Here is a 25,652-nt window from a genome sequence, read left to right as displayed (position 1 = left end):
TCATTTATACAGTAATCAGTGGCTATTTGTAGCTCTGATCGCTGTATAGATGTCAATGGTCCCAAAATAGTGTCATAAGTGTCCGATCTGTCCGTCATAATGTCGCAGTCCTGATAAAAATTGCAGATCGCTGCCATTACTAGTAAAAAAAATAATAATAATAAAAATGCCATAAATCTATCCTTTATATTATAGATGCTATAATTTTTGCGCAAAACAATCCATATACACTTATTGCAATTTTTACCAAAAATATGTACAAGAATACATATCGGCTTAAAGAATTTATATATATATATATATATATATATATATATATATATATATATATATATATATATATATATATATATATATATATATATATATATATATATATATATATTGGGGCTATTTAAATTGGCTGTCTTTTTTTGTTTATAGCTCAAAAAATAAAAACCACAGAGGTGATCAAATACCACCAAAAGAAAGCTCTATTTGTGGGGGGAAAAAAGAACATACATTTTGTTTGGTTACAGCTTCGCACGACTGCACAACTGTCAGCTAAAGCGACACAGTGCCGAATCGCAAAAATGCTCTGGTCAGGAAGGGGGTAAATCCTTCTGGGGGTGATGTGGTTAACAAAGACCCTACTAGAGATAGAGAACTCAAAATGCATATTGGCAGGGAGCTTTTAAATTATTATGAGGGAAAGGGGGATGGTTATCTGTTCTCGTGTATAGGTCAAATGTTCTTGTAATTCCATTTGTAATAAAAAAAAAAGAAAATGCAATTTTAAAAAGCAAGTTTAGTTTAATTATTGAATAAGCCGTACTTTTATTTCAAGCATAATACTTCTATTTACACTGCATTTCACATTCCCATGTAAAAAAATTTAATTTAATTTGTAAAACTACTTCACACTAAATTTTTTTACATTTTTCCAAAATTTTATTTTTTCTGGAAAAAAAAAAGGGAAAAAAACATTTTTTTTCTTATGGCTTCAACATTTCTGGAAATTTTACATCTCTAGGCCCTACCACTACCACCACAAATTGGCCCCAATGTGCCACATCGCTACTCTCCCCTGCAGGGAGGAAGAGGGGAAAAGGTGGATAAGTTCTGAGTACCCTACAATAGTCATTTTACACATATATTTTAACATACTGTATAATCTTTTATTAAATTAAGTTAAAACAGAATATATTGTACATATAAAAGAGGCCACTGCATAATACATTGTATCTCATATACAGTATATAGTAAATAACAACCTCTGGCGTTTAAAGTATATATCTGGTGGGTTTCCACCCATGCAAAAAAATAAAATTTTTTAAGAAGACTGAAAGAGTGATACAAAGTAAAATTTGTTTAGGTCCAAGGGAGCATAATAATAAAAATCAAGGTGTCAAACTTCCTTATTTAAATTAGCTGATCATCTTTTTTCTGCAACTTTTTGATATTAGCAGCAGGATGACTGACTGCAGATCTTCCATTTTCATGAATGATATTAAAAAAAATTCTGTAAAGCTCAGATATTTTTGGGAATCTTGGAGAAGGAAATATGCCGCAGAGACCAAAAGTTGGATGTTGCTTTGGTCTGCTGAAACAGGTACATACTAGGTACTACATGCCAATATAGTATATTCAGTATCCATATACATTAGTGTAAAACTATATAAATTATTAGTGTGCTAATATCAATACTCAATAAATACTTCTACCATAAAAATCAATAATCATGTGAATAAATGTATACAAATTATTAAATAAATAAATAACCATATATGTGAATAAATTAATTAAATGTGATTTACATAAATCAATTCTCCATAAATAAATCCACCTTGTGCGTAAATAAATATAAATTAAAATTCCTTAATTGATGCCTTCTGTGCATATATGCATAAATAAATATAAATATAAATAAATAGTATTTCTTAATGACTTCCGTGCATATAAAAAAACTCTTGATGGAATAAGTGGATCCAGAGTCTGATCACATACAGCTCATGTGTCTCCACTTTAATCAAAACACTCCTGTGCGGTGATTTCCACAAAAATTAAGATATAGTCCTTAGAATGACTTATCAACCAAAGTTCTTTTTATAATGTCCACAAAACACTTCTATCCCACTGTAGCGCATATATCACGTATCTCTTTGCTCCTTGCTTTTTATCTTTCATTTTGCCATAGGAGAAAAAAGAGAGAAGAGAGACAAGGAATAGTGTATTACTGCGATAAAGGATGAACTTAATATGTGCACGTCGATTCACTCACAAAATCAGTTAAAGCATGGGGTATTGGCAGAACGTCAGATTGTACTCCTTCTCACAGCCTCTCCGTGCCTCTGAACACTGAGGGCTTGATGTCACTGGCTCCTCCTCCTGTCGCGTTGCGTCACAGGTCACGTGACATTCTCAAGGAGAGATTCTGAGATTTATGTAAATCACATTTAATTCATTTATTCACATATACGGTTATTTATTTAATAATTTATAGACATTTATTCACATAATTATTGATTTTTATGGTATAAGTATTTATTGAGTATTGATATTAGCGCACTAATAATTTATATATTTTTTCACATATGTACGAGTGAGGGATCACTTATTTTTTGGTGCAGCTTTTATCATTAATATTTTTCATTAATTTGAGTAATTTTTTGAGTATTTTTACCACACCAACGCGTGAGTATTTTGCACTTTAGTATCATACATTAGTGTGCCTTTCATATATTGTTCTCTTCTAATGCACCCTGTCCTTTTCTCTTTCTATAACTATCTCCCCTCATTTTCTTGTACACAGAGTTGAAAAAAATATTAAAGTGGTGTTAAACCCAAAACGAAAAATGTAATATATTGCAGCTTATGCCACGTACACACGTAGCCAACTATCCGACGGACTTAGTCTGGCGGACTTCCCGCCAGACTGTCCGTCGGACTTTCCGAATTAGCTACTTGCCCGCACACGGCACTTTTTCAGCAGACTAATACGGCGCACTAAGTCCGCCGTACTATCCGCCGTACTTTTGAAATGAACGGACTCGCCCACACGCGTCTCCAGGTAGGCGGGGCCCCCGAAGGAGACGTCGCTGGCCCCGCCACCTGGTATGGACTTAAAGGGGAAACCCAACGCCGAAAAAAATCGGCGTGGGGGTCCCCCCAGGTCCGCATCAGACCCTTGTCCGAGCACGCTACCTGGCCGGCCAGGAAAGGGGGGACGAGCGAGCGCCCCCCCCCCCCCCGAGCCGTACTAGGCCGCGTGCCCTCAACATGGGGGGTGCCTTGGGGAAGGGGGGGCGCACGGCCCCCCCATCCCAAAGCACCTTGTCCCCATGTTGATGAGGACAAGGGCCTCTTCCTGACAACCCTGGCCGTTGGTTGTCGGGGTCTGCGGGTGGGGGGCTTATCCAAATCTGGGAGCCCCCTTTAATAAGGGGGCCCCCGGATACCAGCCCCCCACCCTATGTGAATGAGTATGGGGTACAATGTACCCCTACCCATTCACCTGTAAAATAAAGTACAAAAAAAAACACAACACACAAGAAAAATAGTTTATTGCACAGCTCCGGGGGTCTTCCGTCTTCGGGGGTCTTCTCGCCGGACTCCTCCGCTATCTTCTTCTAGCTCTTTTGCTAGCGGAGGAGCCCGTCTTTCTTCCTCGCCGCGGCCTCTTCTTCCGACTTCGGGGGTCTTGTCCCCCTCTTCGCTTCTTCTGCCGGGCCACCGTGCCTTCTTATAGCTCTTTTACAGGCTGTGGCCCGGTCTTCTGTCGCCGCCGCCGCCTTCTGTTCTTCTCTTCAGATGTTGCCCTGTCGCTCGCTCCGCTCACAATGACGGGTACCGGGCGTGTGGTGACTTATATAGGGACATCACCGGATGATGTCCCCGCCCATTATGGTGTCACAGTCCCAAAGGATGCTGGGACTGTGACATCATAATAGGCGGGGACATCATCCGGTGATGTCCCTATATAAGTTGCCGCGCTTCGCGCCGGAGCCATTGTGAGCGGAGGGAGCGACGAGTCAAGATCTGAAGAGAAGAAGAGAACAGAAGAACAGAAGGCGGCGGCGGCGACGACAGCCGCGACAGAAGACCGGGCCACCACCTGTAAAAGAGCTATAAGAAGGCGTGGTGGCCGGGCAGAAGAACCGAAGAGGGTGACAAGACCTCCGAAGTCGGAAGAAGGGCGAGGAAGAAAGCCGGGCTCCTCCGCTAGCAAAAGAGCTAGAAGAAGATAGCGGAGGAGTCCGGCGAGAAGACCCCCCGAAGATGGAAGACCCCCGGAGCTGTGCAATAAACAATTTTTACCCTATTTTTACCCTGTGTTGTGGTTTTTTTTGTACTTTTTTCACAGGTGAAGGGGTAGGGGTACATTGTACCCCATACTCATTCACATAGGGTGGGGGCCGGTATCCGGGGGCCCCCTTATTAAAGGGGGCTCCCGGATTCCGATAAGCCCCTCGCCCGCAGACCCCGACAACCAACGGCCAGGGTTGTCTGGAAGAGGCCCTTGTCCTCATCAACATCGCCCCCCCCCCCTTTCCTGGCCGGCCGGGTAGCGTGCTTGGACAAGGGTCTGATGTGGACCCAGGCGGGAAAAGTCCGTTCATTTCAAAAGTACGGCGGACTGGCATACACACGGCCGGATTGTCCGACGAAATGCAAGTCCGGCAGGAAGATTGGAGTACAAAACTACTTTCTAAGTCCCCCGTACTTTCGGGTCAAAAAATTATGCTGGAGGCTACACATGGGGGGATTGTCCGGCGGACTTGAGTTTGCCAGACTTTTCCACCCGATTGTTTGATCGTGTGTACGCGGCATTACCAACCATTAGATGTGGTGGCTGCATCCGTTTTCTTGCCAGTACCACAATTCCTGTATTAGAGTGCCTCCCCTCTGGATGAAGCACAGGGGGCTCCTTTGGACAGCAGCATTGTCAATCTCGTGGGGAAGGGAGTGTTAGATGTACTTGTCAGATTTAAATACACTGACAAATTGAAGGCAAACTCCAGCTAAGACTTTATAAACATTTATTTTCCTTTTGGGATGAAGGTTTTACAAAAATAAAAATTGATCATTGTAGGCACCCCAGTCAGTGGTAAATGGTTTCTCTCATCTCTTTAACTGATGCATTCTGCTAGAGAGCTTGATTTTTGAAAAACAACAAACCTACTGGCCAGATAATCAGATGAAAATAGTAGAAAGAAAGCCTAAAAAAGAAAATAAATGTAGCCATCACATCTAATAAATGGGAAGCTGCAATATAAAAAATAAAGTTGCTTTTGGGTTGAGTACTTGGTTCATATTAATATACATATTGCTATACTGTCTACTGAAATACTTAATAGCAGCAAGATAAATGCATATAATAGGCGGCACAGTAGGTCATTTAATCAAGATTTGACTTTCTCTTACAAAATTTCTTTGTGTTTAGTGAAGCTCAGCTGTTGCAGCCACAGGCTGTTTTGTCCCCAAAAATTCTGGATCACTGATTCAGGCTTTTATCTCCTGGAGTGTATTTGTGTTTTCTGTCTGTTCGTAAGGAAAATACAATTCTACTGTCTACAGTTATTCCCAAATGCAAGAAAGCAGAATGGGCAATATTTTGGGAGCCAGGGGAAAAGCTACAGGGGCAAATGTTAGAATGATTCTAATTTAACTTATTTTGAACATTTTGCTCAACATTTGTAGTAATACTTTAAATGTATTGATGTCATCAATATAATATCATCATCATCCTAGTTACTACATCAAAAAAGGAGACAATGCCATTAAGCGTTATCCACTCTTACAAATTATCATCCCACAAATCCAAAAGGCAATTCCATAGCTGCTGATACAACTTCATAGTGAGGGATGAAATCCTCTTCTGACCTCATCAAACGTTGTCAGATTTATCGCTAAATAAATATAGCTGAAGTTAACATTTCTTTAAATATAATTTCCATTTAAAATTTTATTATTAGCAACTCCTTTGGCACAGCATACATAACTGGGTCATTTTAAGCCTTGAGCCCCTATTAGAACGTCCAATATCTAATTGGTCAGGATGACCATCATAGCTGACAAAGCATCTAAAGGATAGCCCCAAGAAACAGAGTTGAGCCTTGAGCTCCTAGTAGAACCTCCAATATCTAATTGGTTAGGATGACCATCATAGCTGACAAAGCATTTAAAGGATAGCCCCCAAGAAACAGAGTTGAGCCTTGAGCTCCTAGTAGAACCTCCAATATCTAATTGGTTAGGGTGACCATCATAGCTGACAAAGCATCTAAAGGATAGCCCCAAGAAACAGAGTTGAGTAAACACACCTTAGAGCCAATCCTTGGAGCACTGCTCATAATCTAGCTTGGCCACCAACATAATCTGGAAGAGCTCAGCCCAAAGAAAAAGGATGCAAAGCCAACCCAACATTTGCATGGAAAGTGATGATATGGTTATGGTAGCCACACATATGGGCTCAAACGTTTCAGCAAGCGTTTTACAAGGCTGGGTATGTGTTAATGTGCTGATGTGAACAGGCAACTGCTTCACTTTATGTTCTTTCTCTTATAATTAATTAAGGCAGGTGGATACATTTTGGTCATTATCTTTAAATACCATATCTAGCCACAATGTCATCTGAAACCTGAATTTGTTCTATCATGAATTACCTGTTATATAATATCCATAAATGTGATCTATGACTACAGGATAACTCTGATTTCATAAAACCACTAAGGATACCAAATTTAGTGTCCATTTTTGCTGATTATAAGACAGAGATAATTATAACAACATACATTTTGTGTCCATTACAGTTCTGTCTAGAAGTGCTCATTACGACTAATTTGTAATCATAGTAAGCTCTCTAGATCTGGACAACTAATACATATTTCAATAAATGTAGGCCATTTATTACAATTCGGTGCAGAAACATGACACACGATGGAGATGAGCATGTTATTTCCAGCATATTAGCTCCTCTCTAGATAGATAATAGTACATTATTCTTTAAATAAACTTCCTGAACTCACAGTTAAAGAGTTCAGGCTGAGCGTGCTGCCACCAATGGAAATGTATTACCTCCATCTGGCATAAGGAATCAGCAGTACAAATTGTAATGAGGGTCATAATGGTAAAGTGTAATTATTTAAAAAAAGAGATGTAAAAAGTATGAGTCACTAAAATTCTCTGCCCCATTAAAGTTTAAGGCTGCATCTAAAATATCAATTGGGATTTAAGTGCTATGAATTAGGTCACAAATCACAAGGATTAAACAAAAAATGCTAGCAAATCTAAAAGCCTCCCTGTCACACTCCCTTCTGGTCCTATTCCAGTCTAGAAGTCACCTCGAGCCTAGCAGGGATGAGCTAAGAGATATTTGTGGGTCATTAAGCAAAATGGTGTAGGCAGCTACTTTGAGTACATTTTCTTCATGCTTTAGTGAAGAGAATGGAGTAAGAGGGAAGGAGGGTGTAGGTGATCCATATACCTTAAAAAAAGGCCAACACAGGGTTAGATACAGGCTGAAAACTTTCAGCATAGACTCACTGGGGTTGATTTACTAAAACTGGAGAGCGCAAAATCTGGTGCAGCTATCTATGGTAGCCAATCAACTTCTAACTTCAGCTTGTACAATTATGTTTTAACAATTAAACCTGGATGCTGATTGGTTGATATGCAGAGCTGCACCAGCTTTTGTACTCTCCAGTTTTAGTAAATTAAGTCCCACCGTATGGTTGGACAGATCTATCATTGAAGGTATGCATCCCAAAATGTAAGTCCCTCTGATCCCATCCCTCATCTGATCTAGTCAAGTAAAGAAGTCACTATTTGGTTACAGCCAAACTGAATGGAACACTTTTGGAACAGTCTAGCATCTTTGGCAGTCTACACACTGCATGCAACAAAATGTAAACCTTGCAGTAAAAATTTCAGCACCAGACAAATACATAATTCAGTAAGGAATTGAAATGTGCCCCCCCCCCTTTTTGTAGTCATCATCATCATCACAAGCAGCTGTCTATGGCTAACTATTTCTTCTTATTATTAATTTAGAAAAATGTCCCTTTAATAGGAAATAAGATGAGATAATATTATGCCTGTACTATGCTAACTTTGACTTTGAATTCATAGCTACACTATGATAATTGCAAGAGATTGTCACATTCTACACTAAATCTTACAAGGTGTCAGTATTATCATCACCGTATATGAAATATAAATGGATATGGCAGAATTTTCCTATGTGGATGGCTTGGCATTGCACTGTGAATCATTACAGTCTGTGAGCTTTTAGTTCAGTAGCAGCAGATGAACAAAGCCAAGTACTGCAATTAATGGTCATTGCAACAATTATCAAAAGATGTCTCATTAAGAGACCTAAATTACCAGTGGGTGGAGAGTTCAAAACAGTTATAATTCATTGTTTTATACAGGCACAACAGAGATACTGTTATTTGCAACATGATTGTGATCATCTTAACGTCACTTCGATGTGGATTGAGCTACTAAAGGCCAATTGATGATTTGCTTTGCAAAATAATTTTCCCTAGAGCTTAGTGAATGAGATGACACTCTGCTGACTTCCATCATCCAATCTTGTTCAATCAAAAATGCTGTTTTTTTTAATTTATTTTTTTATTTCCTTGCACATGGTTGGGTATTACCGGTATTTGCAAAGTGACATTTCGCCACATTCAGTAAGCTATGGGAAGAATTCCCATGCAAACTGCAACTTCTCTTACAAAGTGAACAGCCAATTTTCCTTTAGTAAATCAGCCTGAATGTACTAGTGTACAAAAAATTCGGTCTTATATGCATGCTATACTGAGTATGATGAATGTATAAGGGACAAATAAAAATATTCACCTTTAAGGATCCAATTTTATATATTTAAAGCCAACTCCAAAAATTAAGGATCCAGTTTTAAATATTTAAATCCAACTCCAGAAATATGGAAAAAATCCACTTTTGCCCCCCCCCCCTTTTTCTACATTGCAATGGTTAAATGTTCATTATGTCTAGGGCTGTCGGAATAAGGAGTAAATACTTACCTTATTCTGTGCTCCAGCGGGGTCCCCCAGCCCTGCAATTGACCCTTTGCAGTCGCCTCTGGAAGCTGTGTGTTGCACTCCAGCCTCTTCCATGTACAATAAAGGGTCAATGTCCCTATATAAACGTAAAAGTACCAGGGCTCCATCCATAGATTGTAGCTTTAGGGACAGGAGAAGAGCACCAGAGCCATCTAGAGAGAGGAGTCAGTCAGTAACAGTCTGTACCCCTTATACATAATGCACATTTAACCCTTGCAGTGCAGAGGGGCAAGGATGGATTTTCTTCTTGGATAGGGATGAGCCGAACACCCCCCGGTTCGGTTCGCACCAGAACTTGCGAACGACCCCCGTTCGGTACGAACGTTAGAACCCCATTGAAGTCTATGGGACTCGAACGTTCGAATTGGAAAGTGCTAATTTTAACGGCTAATATGCAAGATAGTGTCCTAAAAAGGGTTTGGGGACCTGCCTCCTGTCTCAGGGGACATGGGTCACTGCAAAAAAAAGTTTTAAAAACGGCCGTTTTGGCGGGAGCACTGATTTTAATGACGATTAAAGTGAAAAAAAAAAGTGAAATATTCCTTTAAATATGGTGCCTGGGGGGTGTCTGTAGTATGCCTGTGAAGTGCCACGTGTTTCCCGTGTTTAGAACAGTCCCTGCACAAAATGACATTAAACGGAAATAACACCATTTAAAACTGCTTGCGGTTTTAATGTTATATCTGGTTCCTGCAATATGGTTGAAAATCATTGAGAAACATGGCATGGGTAGCCCTCCCTGCCCATTACCAGCCTATTTGGGTCTTGTACGCATATTAAGGGGAACCCCGTACCCATATTAAAAAAAGGAAATGCGTGTGGCCCCCAGGCCCTATATACTCAGAACAGCAGTATACAGGCGGTGCAAACAAGACAGGGACTGTGTAGGTTTGTTGTGTTAAGTTGAATCTGTTTGTCATTTTCAACCGGTACATTTTTAAAGTGTAGCTCCAGTCAAAAAAACTATCTTTAAGCTTTTTGGAAAACATAGGGAAGGGTTATCACCCCTGTATAATTTGTTTTGTCGTCCATCTTTTTTCATCTCACTTGCTGCTGTCTCCTTGCGTTTGCAAGTAGGAGATGTTTGTAAGTTGGATGTTTGAAAGTAGGGGCCTGCCCTATATTTTAGCGGTATGTACTGGGTACAGAGCACGCAGACAGCACGCACTATCTCCTAACACTACTGACTGCAAGCTCTATTATTAACCACTTGTTAGCCCAATGTTTGCATAAAGTGAAAGATGAAGTTATGCTGAGTAAATAGATATCAAACATGTCACTCTTCAAAATTGCACATGCCCGTGGAATGGCGCCAAACGTCGCTACTTAAAAAATCCCCATAGGCGACACTTTAATTTTTTTTTTTTACTGGTTACATGTTTTGAGTTGCAGAGGAGGTCTAGGACTAGAATTATTGCTCTCGCTCTAACATTCTCGGCGATACCTCACATGTGTGGCACATGCGAGCACATGGGGACATGGGCGCTTTAATTTTTATTTTATTTTTTTATTGTTCATTTTACTTTATTTATTTTAGTTTGACATTTTTTCCCCCAAAAATATATTTTTGATCACTTTTATTCCTATTAGAAGAAATGTAAACATCCCTTGTAATAGGAATATGGGGTGACAGGTCCTCTTTACAGTGAAATCTGGGGGGTCAATATGACCCCACATCTCACCTCTAGGCTGGGAAGCCTGAAATAAAAAATAAAAAAAAATTCTGGCTTTGATCGTACTGGCGAGTTGGTAGAAGCACCGGAGGGCGGTGAGGGGTGGGGGGCGTCTATGGCTGGGTCTTTCAGGGTATCACCGAGTATGGCTGGGTATCTCTGAGTATGGCTGGGTATGGCAATTTATGGCAGGGTATTACAGAGTATTGGCGGGGTATTGGCGGGGTACTACAGAGTAATAGCAGGGTACTGCAGAGTATTGGGGGGTACTACAGAGTAATGGCAGGGTACTGCAGAGTATTGGGGGTACTGCAGAGTAATGGGGGTTACTGCAGAGTAATGGGGGGTACTGCAGAGTAATGGCAGGGTACTGCACTGCAGAGTAATGGCAGGGTACTGCAGAGTATTGGGGGTACTGCAGAGTATTGGGGGTACTGCAGAGTAATGGCGGGTACTGCAGAGTAATGGCGGGTACTGCAGAGTATTGGGGGGTACTGCAGAGTAATGGGGGTTACTGCAGAGTAATGGGGGGTACTGCAGAGTAATGGCAGGGTACTGCAGAGTATGCACTGGTATTGCAGAGTATTGGCAGGGAATTGAGGGGTAAATTCGGTGAGCAGCGATGTGGGCACTGCAGATGCAGCCCACATCGCTGCTAACACCGATCTCTTTCCCCTCCGCTGTACCGATCGGTACAGAGAGGGGAGGGAGGAACAGGCGTTATAACATGACGCCGGTTTGTTTCCAAGTGATCACTCCGTCATTTAACGGAGCAATCACGTGGTAAACGGCCGCTATGAGCGGCCGTTTACCGTGATCCGTGATGCGACCCGGCGGTCACGGATGCTCTCGAGTGCGCACACCTCGGGGCACGCGAGAGCAGAATTCTGGGAGGCCGTTAATTAACGGCCTCTCAGAGTTAAACAACCCCCCTGAAGCCGTTAATCGGCAATGGGCAGTTGTTAAGTGGTTAAAGCTAGATCACTAGCTATATAGGTGAGGTGAATATAGTGGTGTATACTGCAGTCAGGGCACAGACAACAACCACTACACAGCAGCAAGATAGGAAATCAGCCAAAAACGATTGGTGTGTACTGTGTTGAAGGTACACAGAACACCCACTGCTTCAGATGCTAAGTAACACACTACACGAGGCCGCCTCAAAGGCGGCCTTATATAGTGTGGGGCGTGCACTACACAGCCTGAGCTATGATTGGCCACAGGCAGGATGCCTGTGGCCAATCATGGCTCTCCTCGCTGCCGGCGCTGCGATTGGCCAAGCATGCGGGGTCACAGTGCATGCTTGGCCAATCATCGGGCAGCAATGCACTGCGCCAACGCAGTGCATTATGGTCCGCGCGCGTCACTCGAATTTTGACGCGAACGGCCAAAACGTTCGGAATTCGCCGAACGCACGAACAGCCAATGTTCGAGTCGAACGTACGTTCGACTCGAACACGAAGCTCATCCCTATTCTTGGATTTGGTCTTTAAATAACATCTCGTGAATGAGACCAGGTTATTTATTCATTTAACAAGAAGGCTCTATCATTTATCACTGTGTTTTAAAGGCTGTATAGCAGTTGATGCTTCCAGGATTACAAAGTAGATACACTGGGTACAATGGCCACAAGTTTAACTGGAAATAATATAACAAATAAATACTAGAAAGATAAAAAGGTTGATTTATTAACCACTTCAGGACCGCCGTATTGCCAATGTACGTCAACACAATGGCACAGGCAGGCACAATCACGTAGATGTACGTGCCTGCCTTCCAGCGGGTGGGGGGTCCGATCGGACCCCCTCCCGCTGGTTACGGCGGTCCGGTTCGCTCCAGGAGCGCTCCGTGATGAGGGGATGGCCGTTGGTTTTCGGCCACCCCCTCTGGATCGCTCCTGGCCAATGAGAAGCTTCCTCCCACTGTGTATTGTTTACACAGGAAGGAGGAAGTGATGTCATTCTCCTCGGGGCGGTCTTTTTGACCGGACTACGAGGAGAAGACTAATGGTAAGTGTGCACCAACACTACACTGACATGTAGGTACACACAGGCACACAAACCCCCCCCCCCCGATCCCCCCCCCGATCGCCCCCCGATGTCAGTTGTGACAGTAAAAACTGTCAGGACAGTTAGTGTTAGGTCCAGGGTAGCCCCCTATCACCCCCCAATAAAGATTTAACCCCCTGATTGCCCCTAGAGTTAACCCTTTCACCCCCTTTTGCCAGTGTCACTAAGCGATCATTTTTCTGATCGCTGCATGTGTCGCTAGGTAGCTAGTTATTTTTTTAGGTTCACCGCCAGGTTTTTATATCGCTAGGTACCCCGATATACTACCCAATAATGGTTTTAACCCCCTGATTGCCGCTAGTTAACCCTTTCACCCCCTTTTGCCAGTGTCACTAAGCGATCGTTTTTCTGATCGCTGCATTAGTGTCGCTACAGTCGCTAGGTAGCTAGTTATTTTTTTAGGTTCACCGCCAGGTTTTTATAGCGCTAGGTACCCCGATATACTACCCAATAATGGTTTTAACCCCCTGATTGCCACTAGTTAACCCTTTCACCCCCTTTTGCCAGTGTCACTAAGCGATCATTTTTCTGATCGCTGCATGTGTCGCTAGGTAGCTAGTTATTTTTTTAGGTTCACCGCCAGGTTTTTATATCGCTAGGTACCCCGATATACTACCCAATAATGGTTTTAACCCCCTGATTGCCGCTAGTTAACCCTTTCACCCCCTTTTGCCAGTGTCACTAAGCGATCGTTTTTCTGATCGCTGCATTAGTGTCGCTACAGTCGCTAGGTAGCTAGTTATTTTTTTAGGTTCACCGCCAGGTTTTTATAGCGCTAGGTACCCCGATATACTACCCAATAATGGTTTTAACCCCCTGATTTCTGCTAGTTAACCCTTTCACCCCCTTTTGCCAGTGTCACTAAGCGATAATTTTTCTGAACGCTGCATCAGTGTCGCTAGTGTCGCTAGGTAGCTAGTTATTTTTTTAGGTTCACCGCCAGGTTTTTATAGCGCTAGGTACCCCGATATACTACCCAATAATGGTTTTAACCCCCTGATTGCTGCTAGTTAACCCTTTCACCCCCTTTCACCAGCGATTACAGTATAAGTGTCACTGGTGACGCTGGTTAGCCAGTTCGTTATTTAGGTTCCCCGTCAGGTTTTTATATAGCGCCAGGGACCCCCATATACTACCTAATAAAAATTTGAACCCCCTGATTGCCCCTAGTTAACCCTTTCACCACTGATCACCGTATAAGTGTTACGGGTGACTCTGGTTAGTTTGTTTTTTATAGCATCAGGGCACCCACCATTTATTACCCAATAAAGGTTTAACCCCCTGATCACCCGGCGGGTGATATCAATTAGGTTTTAGGGTCAGGGTCTGCGTCGCCCCAGGCAGCGCTAGGTTAGTGCCAGTACCGCTAACACCCACACGCAAAGCATACACCTCCCGTAGTGCTATAGAATCTGAACAGATCAATATCTGATCTGATCAGATCTATACTAGCGTCCCCAGCAGTTTAGGGTTCCAAAAAAACGCATTGTTAGCGGGATCAGCCCAAATACCTGCTAGCACCTGCGTTTTGCCCCTCTGCCCAGCCCACCCAAGTGCAGTATCGATCGATCACTGTCACTTACAAAACACTAAACACATAACTGCAGCGATCGCAGAGTCAGGCCTGATCCCTGCCATCGCTAACAGGTTTTTTGGTAGCATTTTATATTCAAATCCGGAAGGCAGTGCTTGGTTTTCGGGGTCCCGTACGTGGCTAGGCTCCCAAAAAGTCCCCCACATGTGGTATCCCCGTACTCGGGAGAAGCAGCAGAATTTATTTTGGGGTGTAATTTGACTTCTGCCCATAGCATGTGTGAGCAATATATCATTTAGTGACAACTTTGTGCAAAAAAAAAAAAAAAGTTTGTAATATTCCCGCAACTTTTGGCAAAATATAAAATATTCCATGGACTTAACATGCCTCTCAGTAAATAGCTTGGGGTGTCTACTTTCCAAAATGGGGTCATTTGGGGGGGTTTTGTGCTATTTTGGCATTTTATGGCCTTCGAAACTGTGATAGGTAGTGAGGAGTTAATTCAAAAATTTGCACCCTTAGAAATCCTGAAGGTGGTGATTGGTTTTCGGGGTGCCGTGCGCGACTAGACTCCCAAAAAGTCCCACACATGTGGTATCCCCATACTCGGGAGAAGTAGCGGAATATATTTTGGGGTGCAATTCCACATATAACCATGGCATGTGTGAGCAATATATCATTTTTTTTTTGTCATTATTCAATCCCTTAGGACAAAAAAAATAAATATTCAATGGGCTCAACATACCCATCAGCAATTTCCTTGGGGTGTCTACTTTCCAAAATGGGGTCATTTGGGGGGGATTTGTACTGCCCTGCCATTTTAGCACCTCAAGAAATGAGATCGGCAGTCATAAATTAAAAGCTGTGTAAATTCCAGAAAATGTACTCTAGTTTGTAGACGCTATAACTTTTGCGCAAACCAAAAAATATACGCTTATTGACATTTTTTTTACTAAAGACATGTGGCTGAATAAATTTTGCCCTCAATGTATGACTAAAATTTAGTTTATTCGATTTTTCTTATAACAAAAAGAAGAAAATATCTTTTTTTTTCAAAATTTTCGCTCTTTTTCCATTTATATTGCAAAAAAAAATAATCGCAGAGGCAATCAAATACCATCAAAAGAAAGCTCTATTTGTGGGAAGAAAAGGACGCAAATTTCGTTTGGGTGCAATATTGCATGACCGCGCAATTACCAGTTAAGGCCAGGTTCACACTGCTGCGAACGGGAGATCCGGACGTAATTCGCACCGCACTGCAGTGCAAATCACGTCGGATCTCCGTAGCGATGCGAGTTCAGCCATACAGATAGTATGGCTGAATTCGCATTGCTCCCACAGCAAACTCGCACGGGACCCTTTTTTTGGTCCGCAACAGAATCGGATCGCATGAGCGTTCACACCATGCGATCCGATTCCTGGGCATATGCGATCGGATCTGGGGGTGTCATTAACATATCATTGACACTCCCAGCCGTTCGCATAGGGCAGTGTGAACTGCCGGCGGGAGTCGTGCGATGCGGGAAAACGCCGCGAATTCGCGGCGTTCCCGCATCGCAGCAATGTGAACCTAGCCTAAAGCAGCACAGTGCGAAATTGCAAAAAGACCTCTGGTCCTTAAGGTGTTTATTGGTCCGGAGCTGAAGTGGTTAAGGACAAATAGACAGTTTGATTTGTAAGAGAATTTTTACTTAGCTTAGTGATTGTGGTGAAAATTAACTTTGCAAAAGTTATTCAAATCACATGCAAGGAAAAAAAAAAGTTAGATTTGATTTGATTTATGTTTAATACAGTTATTTTGCATGTTTTTTATAAACTCATATATAGTGTAACTTACTTTTGATTGGATAATCTCCATCATTTAGAGGGAAATTATTGTATACTTGTAATTTATTTGTGAGTTCTATTAAATTAGTATAAAAGGTTTATATAAGAGATTTCAACACCTTTTCCCCTCATTCTTATAAAAAGCTATTTATCCTACTCTGACCAGGCTGTGGATTGGACATCCACCTCTGTCATCTGTATCTGTCAATTAGAGGCACTGAACAGCCACCTAATACACAGCTCAGCAAGTAATTAATTTTGTTAATCACACGTATGCTGCTGACCACGTTGAACAAAACAAGAGACTATATTGCAGCCCCTGCCTACCAAGCATGATGTTTAGTCTATGTGTAGCATGAAGGGATGAGTTTTTATTTATTTATTTATATATTTTTAAATTTCTTAAAATATATTGGCAGTGATTAAAGTTAGAGTGGTAATGAAGGGTGTTAAAAGTAAGCACAAAGCTAGTAATGAATGCTCCTACAAACATGGGCACTGTAGCAGAATGACATGGCACCATAGTAGTAATTTGTTATGCCATCATATCGCTTAAAATATTACTCTACTTTTCTGTCCATGTTTCATGTTACACCCATATTTAGGGTGTAATATAAAACATGGTCAAAGTCCACAGTAACAATGAGCTGAGGGTTAAATCTGGATGTAAATGTTGACCAGTGGTGGTCCATCCGTTAAAACCGCCCCCCCCATCCATGCCTCTGGCCCCGTAAGCTACATGCAGGGTGGCGGACACATGGATTCCAATGGGGCGGGTTTTTTTTTATTAAGCCAGAGGCTCTAATAGGTTTTGAAAAAGGGGTGGGCTTGGAGGAGTAGGGAGGAGATGCATGGTGCAAGCTTCTGTGATGTAGAGGCGGAGGAAGCAAGATGTAAGCCGCTGCCCATTGGAGTGCTGCCCGCCCGTGACCTAGATGGGGTAGTGCAGGGCTGTATGACCGGGGGGGGATGCGGGTGACCCGACCATCCGACAGCGTGGACGGGGTAGGTGCCACCGGCTGACCAGAGGGGTGGTTGTTTGCAATCCCCACAAAAAAAAAAATATCGGCCGCCACTGAATCCACGGTCATGTAAATGAATAAGTCAAGTAACATCAGTAGTTGCAAATGAAGCTGCGGGTACAGGCACCCACTATCTCCTTGGCAAGCAATGACATCACCCAGGTACATTTGTTTACATGGCCAGGAATCCCCACTACATAAACAAAGGGGCAGGATGGGGGGAGTTGACATGACCCTGGGACATTTTCAAGGATTTTTTTTATTTAAATAAAGGACCTGTCAAATGTATGGATGTTAATATTTACTTTTTTGGTGAATAAACTATGTACCCCTTACTCATTTATTTCTAAAGGGGGCTTCCATATTTCAATAAGCCTTCCTGCCTGCAGACTCCCCCAGGCCAGGGTTTTTTGGGGAAGAGGACCTTGTCCTTATCAACATGGGGACAAGATGCTTTGCCAGGGGGGCTCCTCCACGAAGGTACCTCGCCCCCGTGTTAAGGGTTTGTGGCCTAGTATGGTAAGGGGCCCCCTTTCCTGGCCTGCCAGACTAAATGCTTGAATTAAGGCTCTGGTCTGTATTTTTAGGGGGAACTAACACTTTTTTATGTTTTGTGATATTTTTATGTTTTTTTTTTTTCATGCTTGGGCTAGGATGTACTACAGCAAAAAGTAACATTTACAAAGGAGAAAAACAAACACATTTAATATGCCAGTAGATGCCATTTCACTACCAGATTCTTTTTTTACAGCATGGGGACCCCTGCTTTTGTTTGTGAAATATACCATTAAAACAATCCTGCTAAATCTTTAATCAAAAGATTCAACCCCCCCCCCCCCCCCCCATAAACTGTTGTTTCATAAATCCAGTGCTGTCCTCTGTCCTGTGCGCTTTGTTGTTGTATCTCAAACAAGTGGAGTGGTGGGACTGCAGAACATCTACCCTTTTGTTATGATAATGAGAAGGAGGTGTTCTGTAGTCCTCCTAACTTACTTCCTCTTCTAGGATGACAATGCTATTCCTCCTTAGAACCAGTAAAGTGGGTGAGAGTCTGTTGTCACCCTAGGACAGGACGCGTGTTACCAGAGGGATCGACTGGTGAATATAAAGGAGAACAAAATCCTGAAAAAAAAAAAAAAAAAACAAATGCAACTACCACAGCTAAGGACTGGTAGGCTACAATATAGTAAATTTTTGTTGATGGGAATAGAGACACTTTAACTTCATGTCATTCTGGAAAAAAAATAGTTCTGACATTTCTATCAACTCATGTACACTAGCAAAAATTCAGACAGTAAGTGTTTGCACTGGCTTCTTCAATGATAGCAGTGAGATAGGCATTACACCTGGGGTTGATTTACTAAAGGCAAACAGGCTGTTCACCTTGCAAGGAAATTTCTACTTTGCAAGCGAATTTTCCCTAGAGCTTAGTAAATTAGGTGATGCCTTCTGCCTGACTTCCATCATTCAATCATGTGCAAGCAAAAATACATATTTTTTTTTTTCCTTGCATGTGATTGGGAATTCTTTGTTCTTTCTTCTGTTCGCTGCATTTACTAAGCTAAGGGAAAATTTCCTTGCAAAATGAAAATTCTCTTTCAAAGTGAACAATTTGCCTTTAGTAAATCAACCCAAAAATCTAGGCATGTTCATGCCTTGTAGAGCAGTAAGGCATGTTTCTGGAGATGAAATTGAACAAAGTTTGAAGTTTACAGCAAATGCTCATATAGACTTGCGGGGCATTAAAAACACACAGTTGGGCCACATTTTTAGAGCCTCCCACCACTCCCCTCCCCACTTAAAATGTTACTAAACCCAGAACCCTGCATTTATTATATCTGGTCTCTCACTGTGCACAGAACATGGAAATGCAATAGTTTTAAGCAATATGAACTGCTAAATACCTTTTCCCATCAGTAGTTACAGAAGTTTTGTGACTTCTATCAGTGTCTGGTTAAAGGTAGTAGGAGGAGCTTTTATTCTCCCCTGACTGTCCTATGAGGCTTCAGGATCCCCAACCCTCTGACTGGAGAGTGCTGATTGCGCTCTCCCAAGAAAGAAAACTCTCTAGCAATACACAACAAACTGAGCATGTGCAGCTTATTCACTGACCTATATACTATCAAGAGATGGATTGGGGACACTGGAAGAAGGGGAGGATCAGAGGAGACAGGATCAAACAGCCTTTTCACACAATTCGCAGGACTAACCCCTTACGTACCTCAGATAGTATAACAAGCATGCTTTACTGCATATACAGACTGATTTTACTGTTCTGGATTTAGTAACACTTTAAGCTAAAAAGGCAGCAAAGGGGTTGTTTACATGCCACGGTCATAATGCTGTGCGTTCATCAGGCAGCAATCAAGTAAATGAGAAAGTTCCACAAATGTCCCACAACCTTATACCTTCTTACTGCCTGTAAAATGATCCAAACACAGATTGCATTTCAGAGGTGCAGCTAGCTTACCGCACATCTAAAAATAGCCTAAATCCTACTCTGTATAGAAAACTTCAGGTAATGAATAAGCGCAGCTTCGCTGTGTGAAACGCGTTTACCTGCCCTGTAATGTTATTCATGTTACGGATTTTACAATAAAGAGATTCATCGCTACCTCTGTGTGCAGCCATCCATTCCTTTTATGGGAAACTTCATCTATTAGAGATGCAAGCTTTGGAAACACATCAGGTTCTTTATGGTTAACCCCAAATCACCACTATATGACTACTAGAGATGAACCTGGACCCCAAATAATAATGGTAGGTTTAGAAAAAGTAGCCTTACAGTATTGAAGAACATACATCCTTTCATCCTTATCACGGCGGTGACATAGAAATTATGGATAACAGAAAAATGGCTAAAATAAAATTGTCTTAGCCCTTAGTGCTGGAAGCATATTTTAAACACAACAGCAGTATTTTCAGAAACACTTAAGGGGAAAAAAAGATATTTTGTGAGGTCATGCGGAAAACTGTATCTGACAAATGAAAACTTTTTCACTAATAGTCTAGTTTACTCAGCACTGTTCTGGATTTGCTCAAAGCTTAAAGAAATAACGCTTTCAGCAGGTAGCAATGTATTAAACTCTGGAATGGAATGAAAATATAGAATGAACGTTCAAATATATTTTCATTCATTAGAAACGTTAAAGATAAACCTTGTTTAGTTGAATTAAAATACATTGCAAGGACCTGATTAAAAATTTTGATCTTTGCCTATTTGGTAAATGTCGTATGCATTATCATATCTTTCTTAAAGCGGAGGTCAACCCTAAAGTGGACCTTCCGCTCATTGGAACCCTCCCCCCCCTCCGGCGTCACAATTGGCACCTTTCAGGGGGAGGGGGGTGCAGGTACCTGTACAGTACTGGTATCTGCACCCACTTCCGGCGTAGATTCTGCAGAAGGTACGCCCCTTTCCGCAGAATCTATGCCCCTTTCCGAAGGTCCCCCGCTGCCTGCTGGGAAACACATGGATCCCAGAGACAGCGGGGACCATCCTTATTGCGCAGCGCGACTCGCGCATGCGCAGTAGGGAACCGGGGAATGAAGCCGAAAAGGCTCCACTTCCTGATTCCCATACCCAAGATGGCGGCGGCAGCACCCGAGAGACGATCGAGAGATCGGCTTCGGGTGCCGACATCGCGGGTTTGCTGGGCGGGTAAGTGTCACTATTTTAAAAGTCAGCAGCTGCAGTAATTGTAGCTGCTGGCTTTTAAAAAAAAAACGGCGGACTCCCAGCGGACTCCCGCTTTAAATAGAGAATCTGACTTTATTAGATTGTAAGCTCTTATGAGCAGGGCCCTCTTAACCCTCTTGTATTTTATTGTATTGTAACTGTACTGTCTCCCTTTATATTGTAAAGCGCTGTGCAAACTGTTGGCGCTATATAAATCCTGTATAATAATAATAATAATAATAATTATCATCGTTTGAGCAATCTCAGTGTAGTGGGAAAAGGAAAAACCCTTTCATTGCATAAAGAAGTCTGAAAAAGTATTTGACCAAAAACAAAACTCCTATCGCAGGAGATAACTGTAATTTGACTTCAAGCTTTGTACAATTTTAGAAAAAATCTAATCGTTCAAAATCTAAATGTTCAAATGCATATTGGACCTATGTAGTAATTATATGAGTCATACCGTTTTTTTTTGTTTTTTTTTATGCAAATTAAGTTTACACTTGAAGACCAGGCCTATTTTGACACTTTTTGTTTACAAGTAAAAATCTGCATATATATATATATATATATATATATATATATATATATATATATATATATATATATATATATATATATATATAGCGAGAGAGAGAGATCCCTCTCTCTCTCCCTCTATATATATATATATATATATATATATATATATATATATATAAAGCTGCACCCAAACAAAATTGACATCCTTTTTTCCCCACAAATAGAGCTTTCTTTTGGTGGTATTTGATCGCCTCTGCGTTTTTAATTTTTTTACGCTATAAACAAGAAAAGAGCGACAATTTTGAAAAAAACACAATATTTTGTACTTTTTGATATAATAAATATATAATTTTTTTTTAAAAAGCTAATTTTTTCTCAGTTTAGGCCGATATGTATTCTTCTACATATTTTTTGAAAAAAAAAAATCACAATAAGTGTATATTGATTGGTTTGCGCAAAAGTTATAGCGTCTACAAAATAGGAGATAAATTTATAGCATTTTTATAAAAAATTTTTTTACTAGTAATGGCGGCGATCTGCGATTTTTATCTGGACTGCGACATTATGGCGGACTCATCAGACACTTTTGACACATTCTTGGGACCATTGTCATTAATACAGCGATCAGTGCTATAAAAATGCACTGATTACTGTAAAAATGTCACTTGCAGGGAAGGGGTTAACACTAGGGAGCGATCAAGGGGTTAACTGTGTTCCCTGTGTGTGTTCCTAACTGTAGAGGGAAGGAACTGACATAGAGGAAATGACAGATCGTGGTTCCTAGCTATTAGGAACTAATGATCTGTCTCTCCTCCTCCATTTACACACACAGGTCCCTGCTTTGCCTCTCAGAGGTCGTCGCGACCATCGGCCATGAGCATCGGCACCCCCGCAGTGCAGCAGGTTCATGAGTGTGCCTCCGGAGGTACGTGCATGCCTGCTATCCCGATCCCACGAGCCGACACCTGCTATGCCGATCCCACGAGCCAACGACTGCTATCCCAATCCTGCGAGCCGACGCCTGCTATGCCGATTCCACGAGCCAACGTATAGCTATGATGGCATTTAATTTTGTAGCTGCAGTCTGCACAATACTAAACCTACATACCTAGATACCTACAAGGAAGAAATCCTTCTTGCTCAGTACTTAAGCTATTCATCCAGGTATTGTTGTAGTGTACCAGTCATCCTTATTCATTTTTTAAGTAACCCGAGAGCCCCTGCTTGTGATGCAGTAGAGGTATTCCCTGCGGTCTTCTTGTTGCCCCCGCCCCCAATCCACAGGGGAGGAAATAATAGAAAACAATTCTGCAAAAATTAGATGAGGATAAATAAGTGAAATTTCTAACTTTAGCACAATGTTTTCTAGCTTGCTGATTTCACTTGCTGTCTGAGTGTCTGGTATTGCTCTTTAACACATTTTTCTTTTCAGTTATTTTTTTTTTTTTACGTGTTCCTTTCTTATTTATTTCTCTAAAATGTTCATTAAAAAAAGAGTATTCAGCAATAACCCACTGCCCATTTAATTAAGTACAGTTAATATAAAATAGTGATGAGTTTTACTTCTGCGCTATGCACTTTTGAAAGGATAACAAGGAAATTTTGTAACTTCATAATAGATTCATGAATTTGATACATGGGGTCAGGTTTTTCTATAAAAAGAATACACAATACCTCTTTCAGGCTATTGTTCATCATCTGTGATGAAGCGCTGATGAATAAGGTTTCCTAAAATTAAAAAGAGAAATAATTGTCAGCATCTGAAAATATATTATTGCCGATACAAATTTTTATGTATTACGTTCTGTCATGCAGTTTTAGATGAAATGGGTACGCCGTTAATTCTAGACATGTGTAGTTCGTTTCGTTCCGAATAAATATTCAGACATTTTTAATTATTTGGAGATTTGGATTTATCCAAATACCCGAATTACAAAATTTACCCAATGCTCCGAATAACAAAACGAAATTCGTCTGAATTTCTGAAAATTTTAATTTAAATTTGAATCTAATTTGACAACGAATTCCAGTTGAATGCGAACTGTAAAATGTTTCTGTGTGTGTTATTAGAGTACCATTTTGAAATAATGCTGTTTTAGTTAGTTAGTTAGTTTAGCCAAAGGTGATTTAAAATTGTGATCATTTGATGAAGATTTTTCTTTTGTTTGATCACTTTGCCACATTCAAATTGGAAAAAAAAAATAATAATTTTTTTAGATCCGGCAAATTCAAAATTTATCGTTTCGAATGCTTTGAATTGAAAAATTTGGTACATTTGATGAAAATTTTGAAAAAAGACATAAAACTAAATCAAAATACGAATCAACCAAATTTAACAAAACGAAACAACTAGATTAATGAATCTAAACTAAACAAAACTTTTGCCTGCCCGCGCCATTCTGCCGACATAAATCGGCGTGCGGTGGTCGACATGTGGATAAGTTCCTTCTTTCTTCAACATGAGATACTGTTGTGAATCATCACCATCTATTGCTTATTCACCTGATAGTGCCCAAAAGGAGGCGCGGAGTACCAGTCATGTCACTTCCGGGTCCCTGTCTTCCGGTTTTCACCAATCGGTCAGTGGAATGCACGTCAAGAGTGTGAGCAGAGCGGCGGCACTCCCTTACAGTGTTCTATGCAAGATATCCTAGTGCCAGGGAGGGCACTATACAAGCAGCCTTTTAACTTGATTTCTAACAACAACAAAAAACACAGAATTACACTATATCGGTTCTCTTTTTCATTACATGGTATTATGGTGGAGAGGAGGAAAGTTGCTTAGGACTATTAACACATGGAAGAAAATCCTGAAGGAGACTCATCAAACCAGGCGATTTTAGACCTTCTTTTTAGTTAATGAGGTCATGGTTATTTGGTGAGTGTACATCCATTTGGGCACTATCGGGTAAATAAGCAATAGATGTTGATGGTTCACAACAGTGTCTCATGTTGAAGAAAGAAGGAATTGAATAACTTAGAAGACTTTTTATTAACTTAATTTCTAAGGACTTTTTTACATTGTCACCAATATAATTGAATGGCTTATTGCACTTTGCACTTTATTTTTTAATTGTACCACAGAATCTGTTTATTTTTTCAAATTAGCGCCCCCTCACATTTTTATTATAGTTGCAAGATAAAGCCCAACATTTCATAAAAGGAGAAGGGAAAGGATATTTTTGTTCCAAAAACATGAAAGGAAAGAAATAAGGTATAATATAATCAAGAAAAATATATATGTATTTAAAAAGTAAGCATAAAATAAAAATGAGAAGATAAAAACCAATATCCAATTAACACCAATTTGTTCAATGTAAGTAACAACTACACATAAAAAGCAAAGTTTCTCAAAACATTACATTATCAATCATAAAATAAAATATTATCAATCTCAAATTGCAGAGATGGCCAGAAGAAATATAGAACTAGCAACAACAACATGTAAAGGCACTGATTCACTATGCTGGCTGTATTGATGCTTCAGGCGAGGTTGTCAAAAATGTGTTCCCTCCAAATATTTAACTGACAATTGTGCAGTCTTGCTGTACACAAACAAAATTGACATCCTTTTTCCCACAAATAGATCTTTCTTTTGGTGGTATTTGATCACCTCTGCGGTTTTTATTTTTTGCGCTATAAACAAAGAGTGACAATTTTGGAAAAGAAAAACCCATTTTTTTTTACTTTTTGCTATAATACAAAAAAAAACCCACATTCATTTATCAGTTTAGGCTGATATGTATTCTTCTACATATTTTTGATAAACAAAAAAATCGCAATAGGCGTACATTGATTAGTTTGCACAAAAGTTATGGGATAGATTTAGGGACTTTCATTTTTTTTATTGTTTTTACTAGTAATGGCGGCGATCTGCGATTTTTAGTGGGACTGCAACATTGCGGTGGACAAATCTGACCTCAAATTACACTTTTTGGGGACCATTGATATTATTATATTGATCAGTGCTATAAAAATGCACTGATCAATGTAAAAATGATACTGGCAGGGAAGGGGGTTAACACTAGGGGGCGATCAAGGGGTTAAGTGTGTTCCCTAGGTGTGTCCTAACTGTAGGGGGGGTGGGCTCACTGGAACATGACAGAGATCACTGTTCCGATCACTGGGAACAGAAGATCTCTGACATGTCCCCTGTCATAATGGGGATCCGCTTGTTTACACTGGCAGATCCCCGTTCTGCCTCCTAGGAATTGAGTCCGCTGGATCTGCGGGCACAAAAAGCGCGCCACCGTTATGGTGA

The 25,652-nt window shown here is 40.9% G+C and overlaps 1 long non-coding RNA gene across 1 annotated transcript in view; it reads right to left on the bottom strand.

Moving 5' to 3' along the window:
• The window catches only part of LOC143984261 (uncharacterized), a 264,520-nt gene that overhangs the window by 82,682 nt on the left and 156,186 nt on the right, over positions 1-25,652 (bottom strand). The window contains exon 2 of the long non-coding RNA XR_013274752.1: positions 23,066-23,119. This is a non-coding gene — a long non-coding RNA (uncharacterized LOC143984261). The remainder of the gene's footprint in view (positions 1-23,065; positions 23,120-25,652) is intronic.

This window comes from Lithobates pipiens, unplaced genomic scaffold, assembly GCF_037356315.1.
Source record: "Lithobates pipiens isolate NorthernLeopardFrog02 unplaced genomic scaffold, aLitPip1_a1.2 Scaffold_16, whole genome shotgun sequence".
In the NCBI taxonomy this organism is placed as follows: Eukaryota; Metazoa; Chordata; class Amphibia; order Anura; family Ranidae; genus Lithobates; species Lithobates pipiens.
The sequence above is the reverse complement of the archived record's forward strand: the minus strand, read 5'-3'. Positions and strand labels throughout refer to the sequence as shown.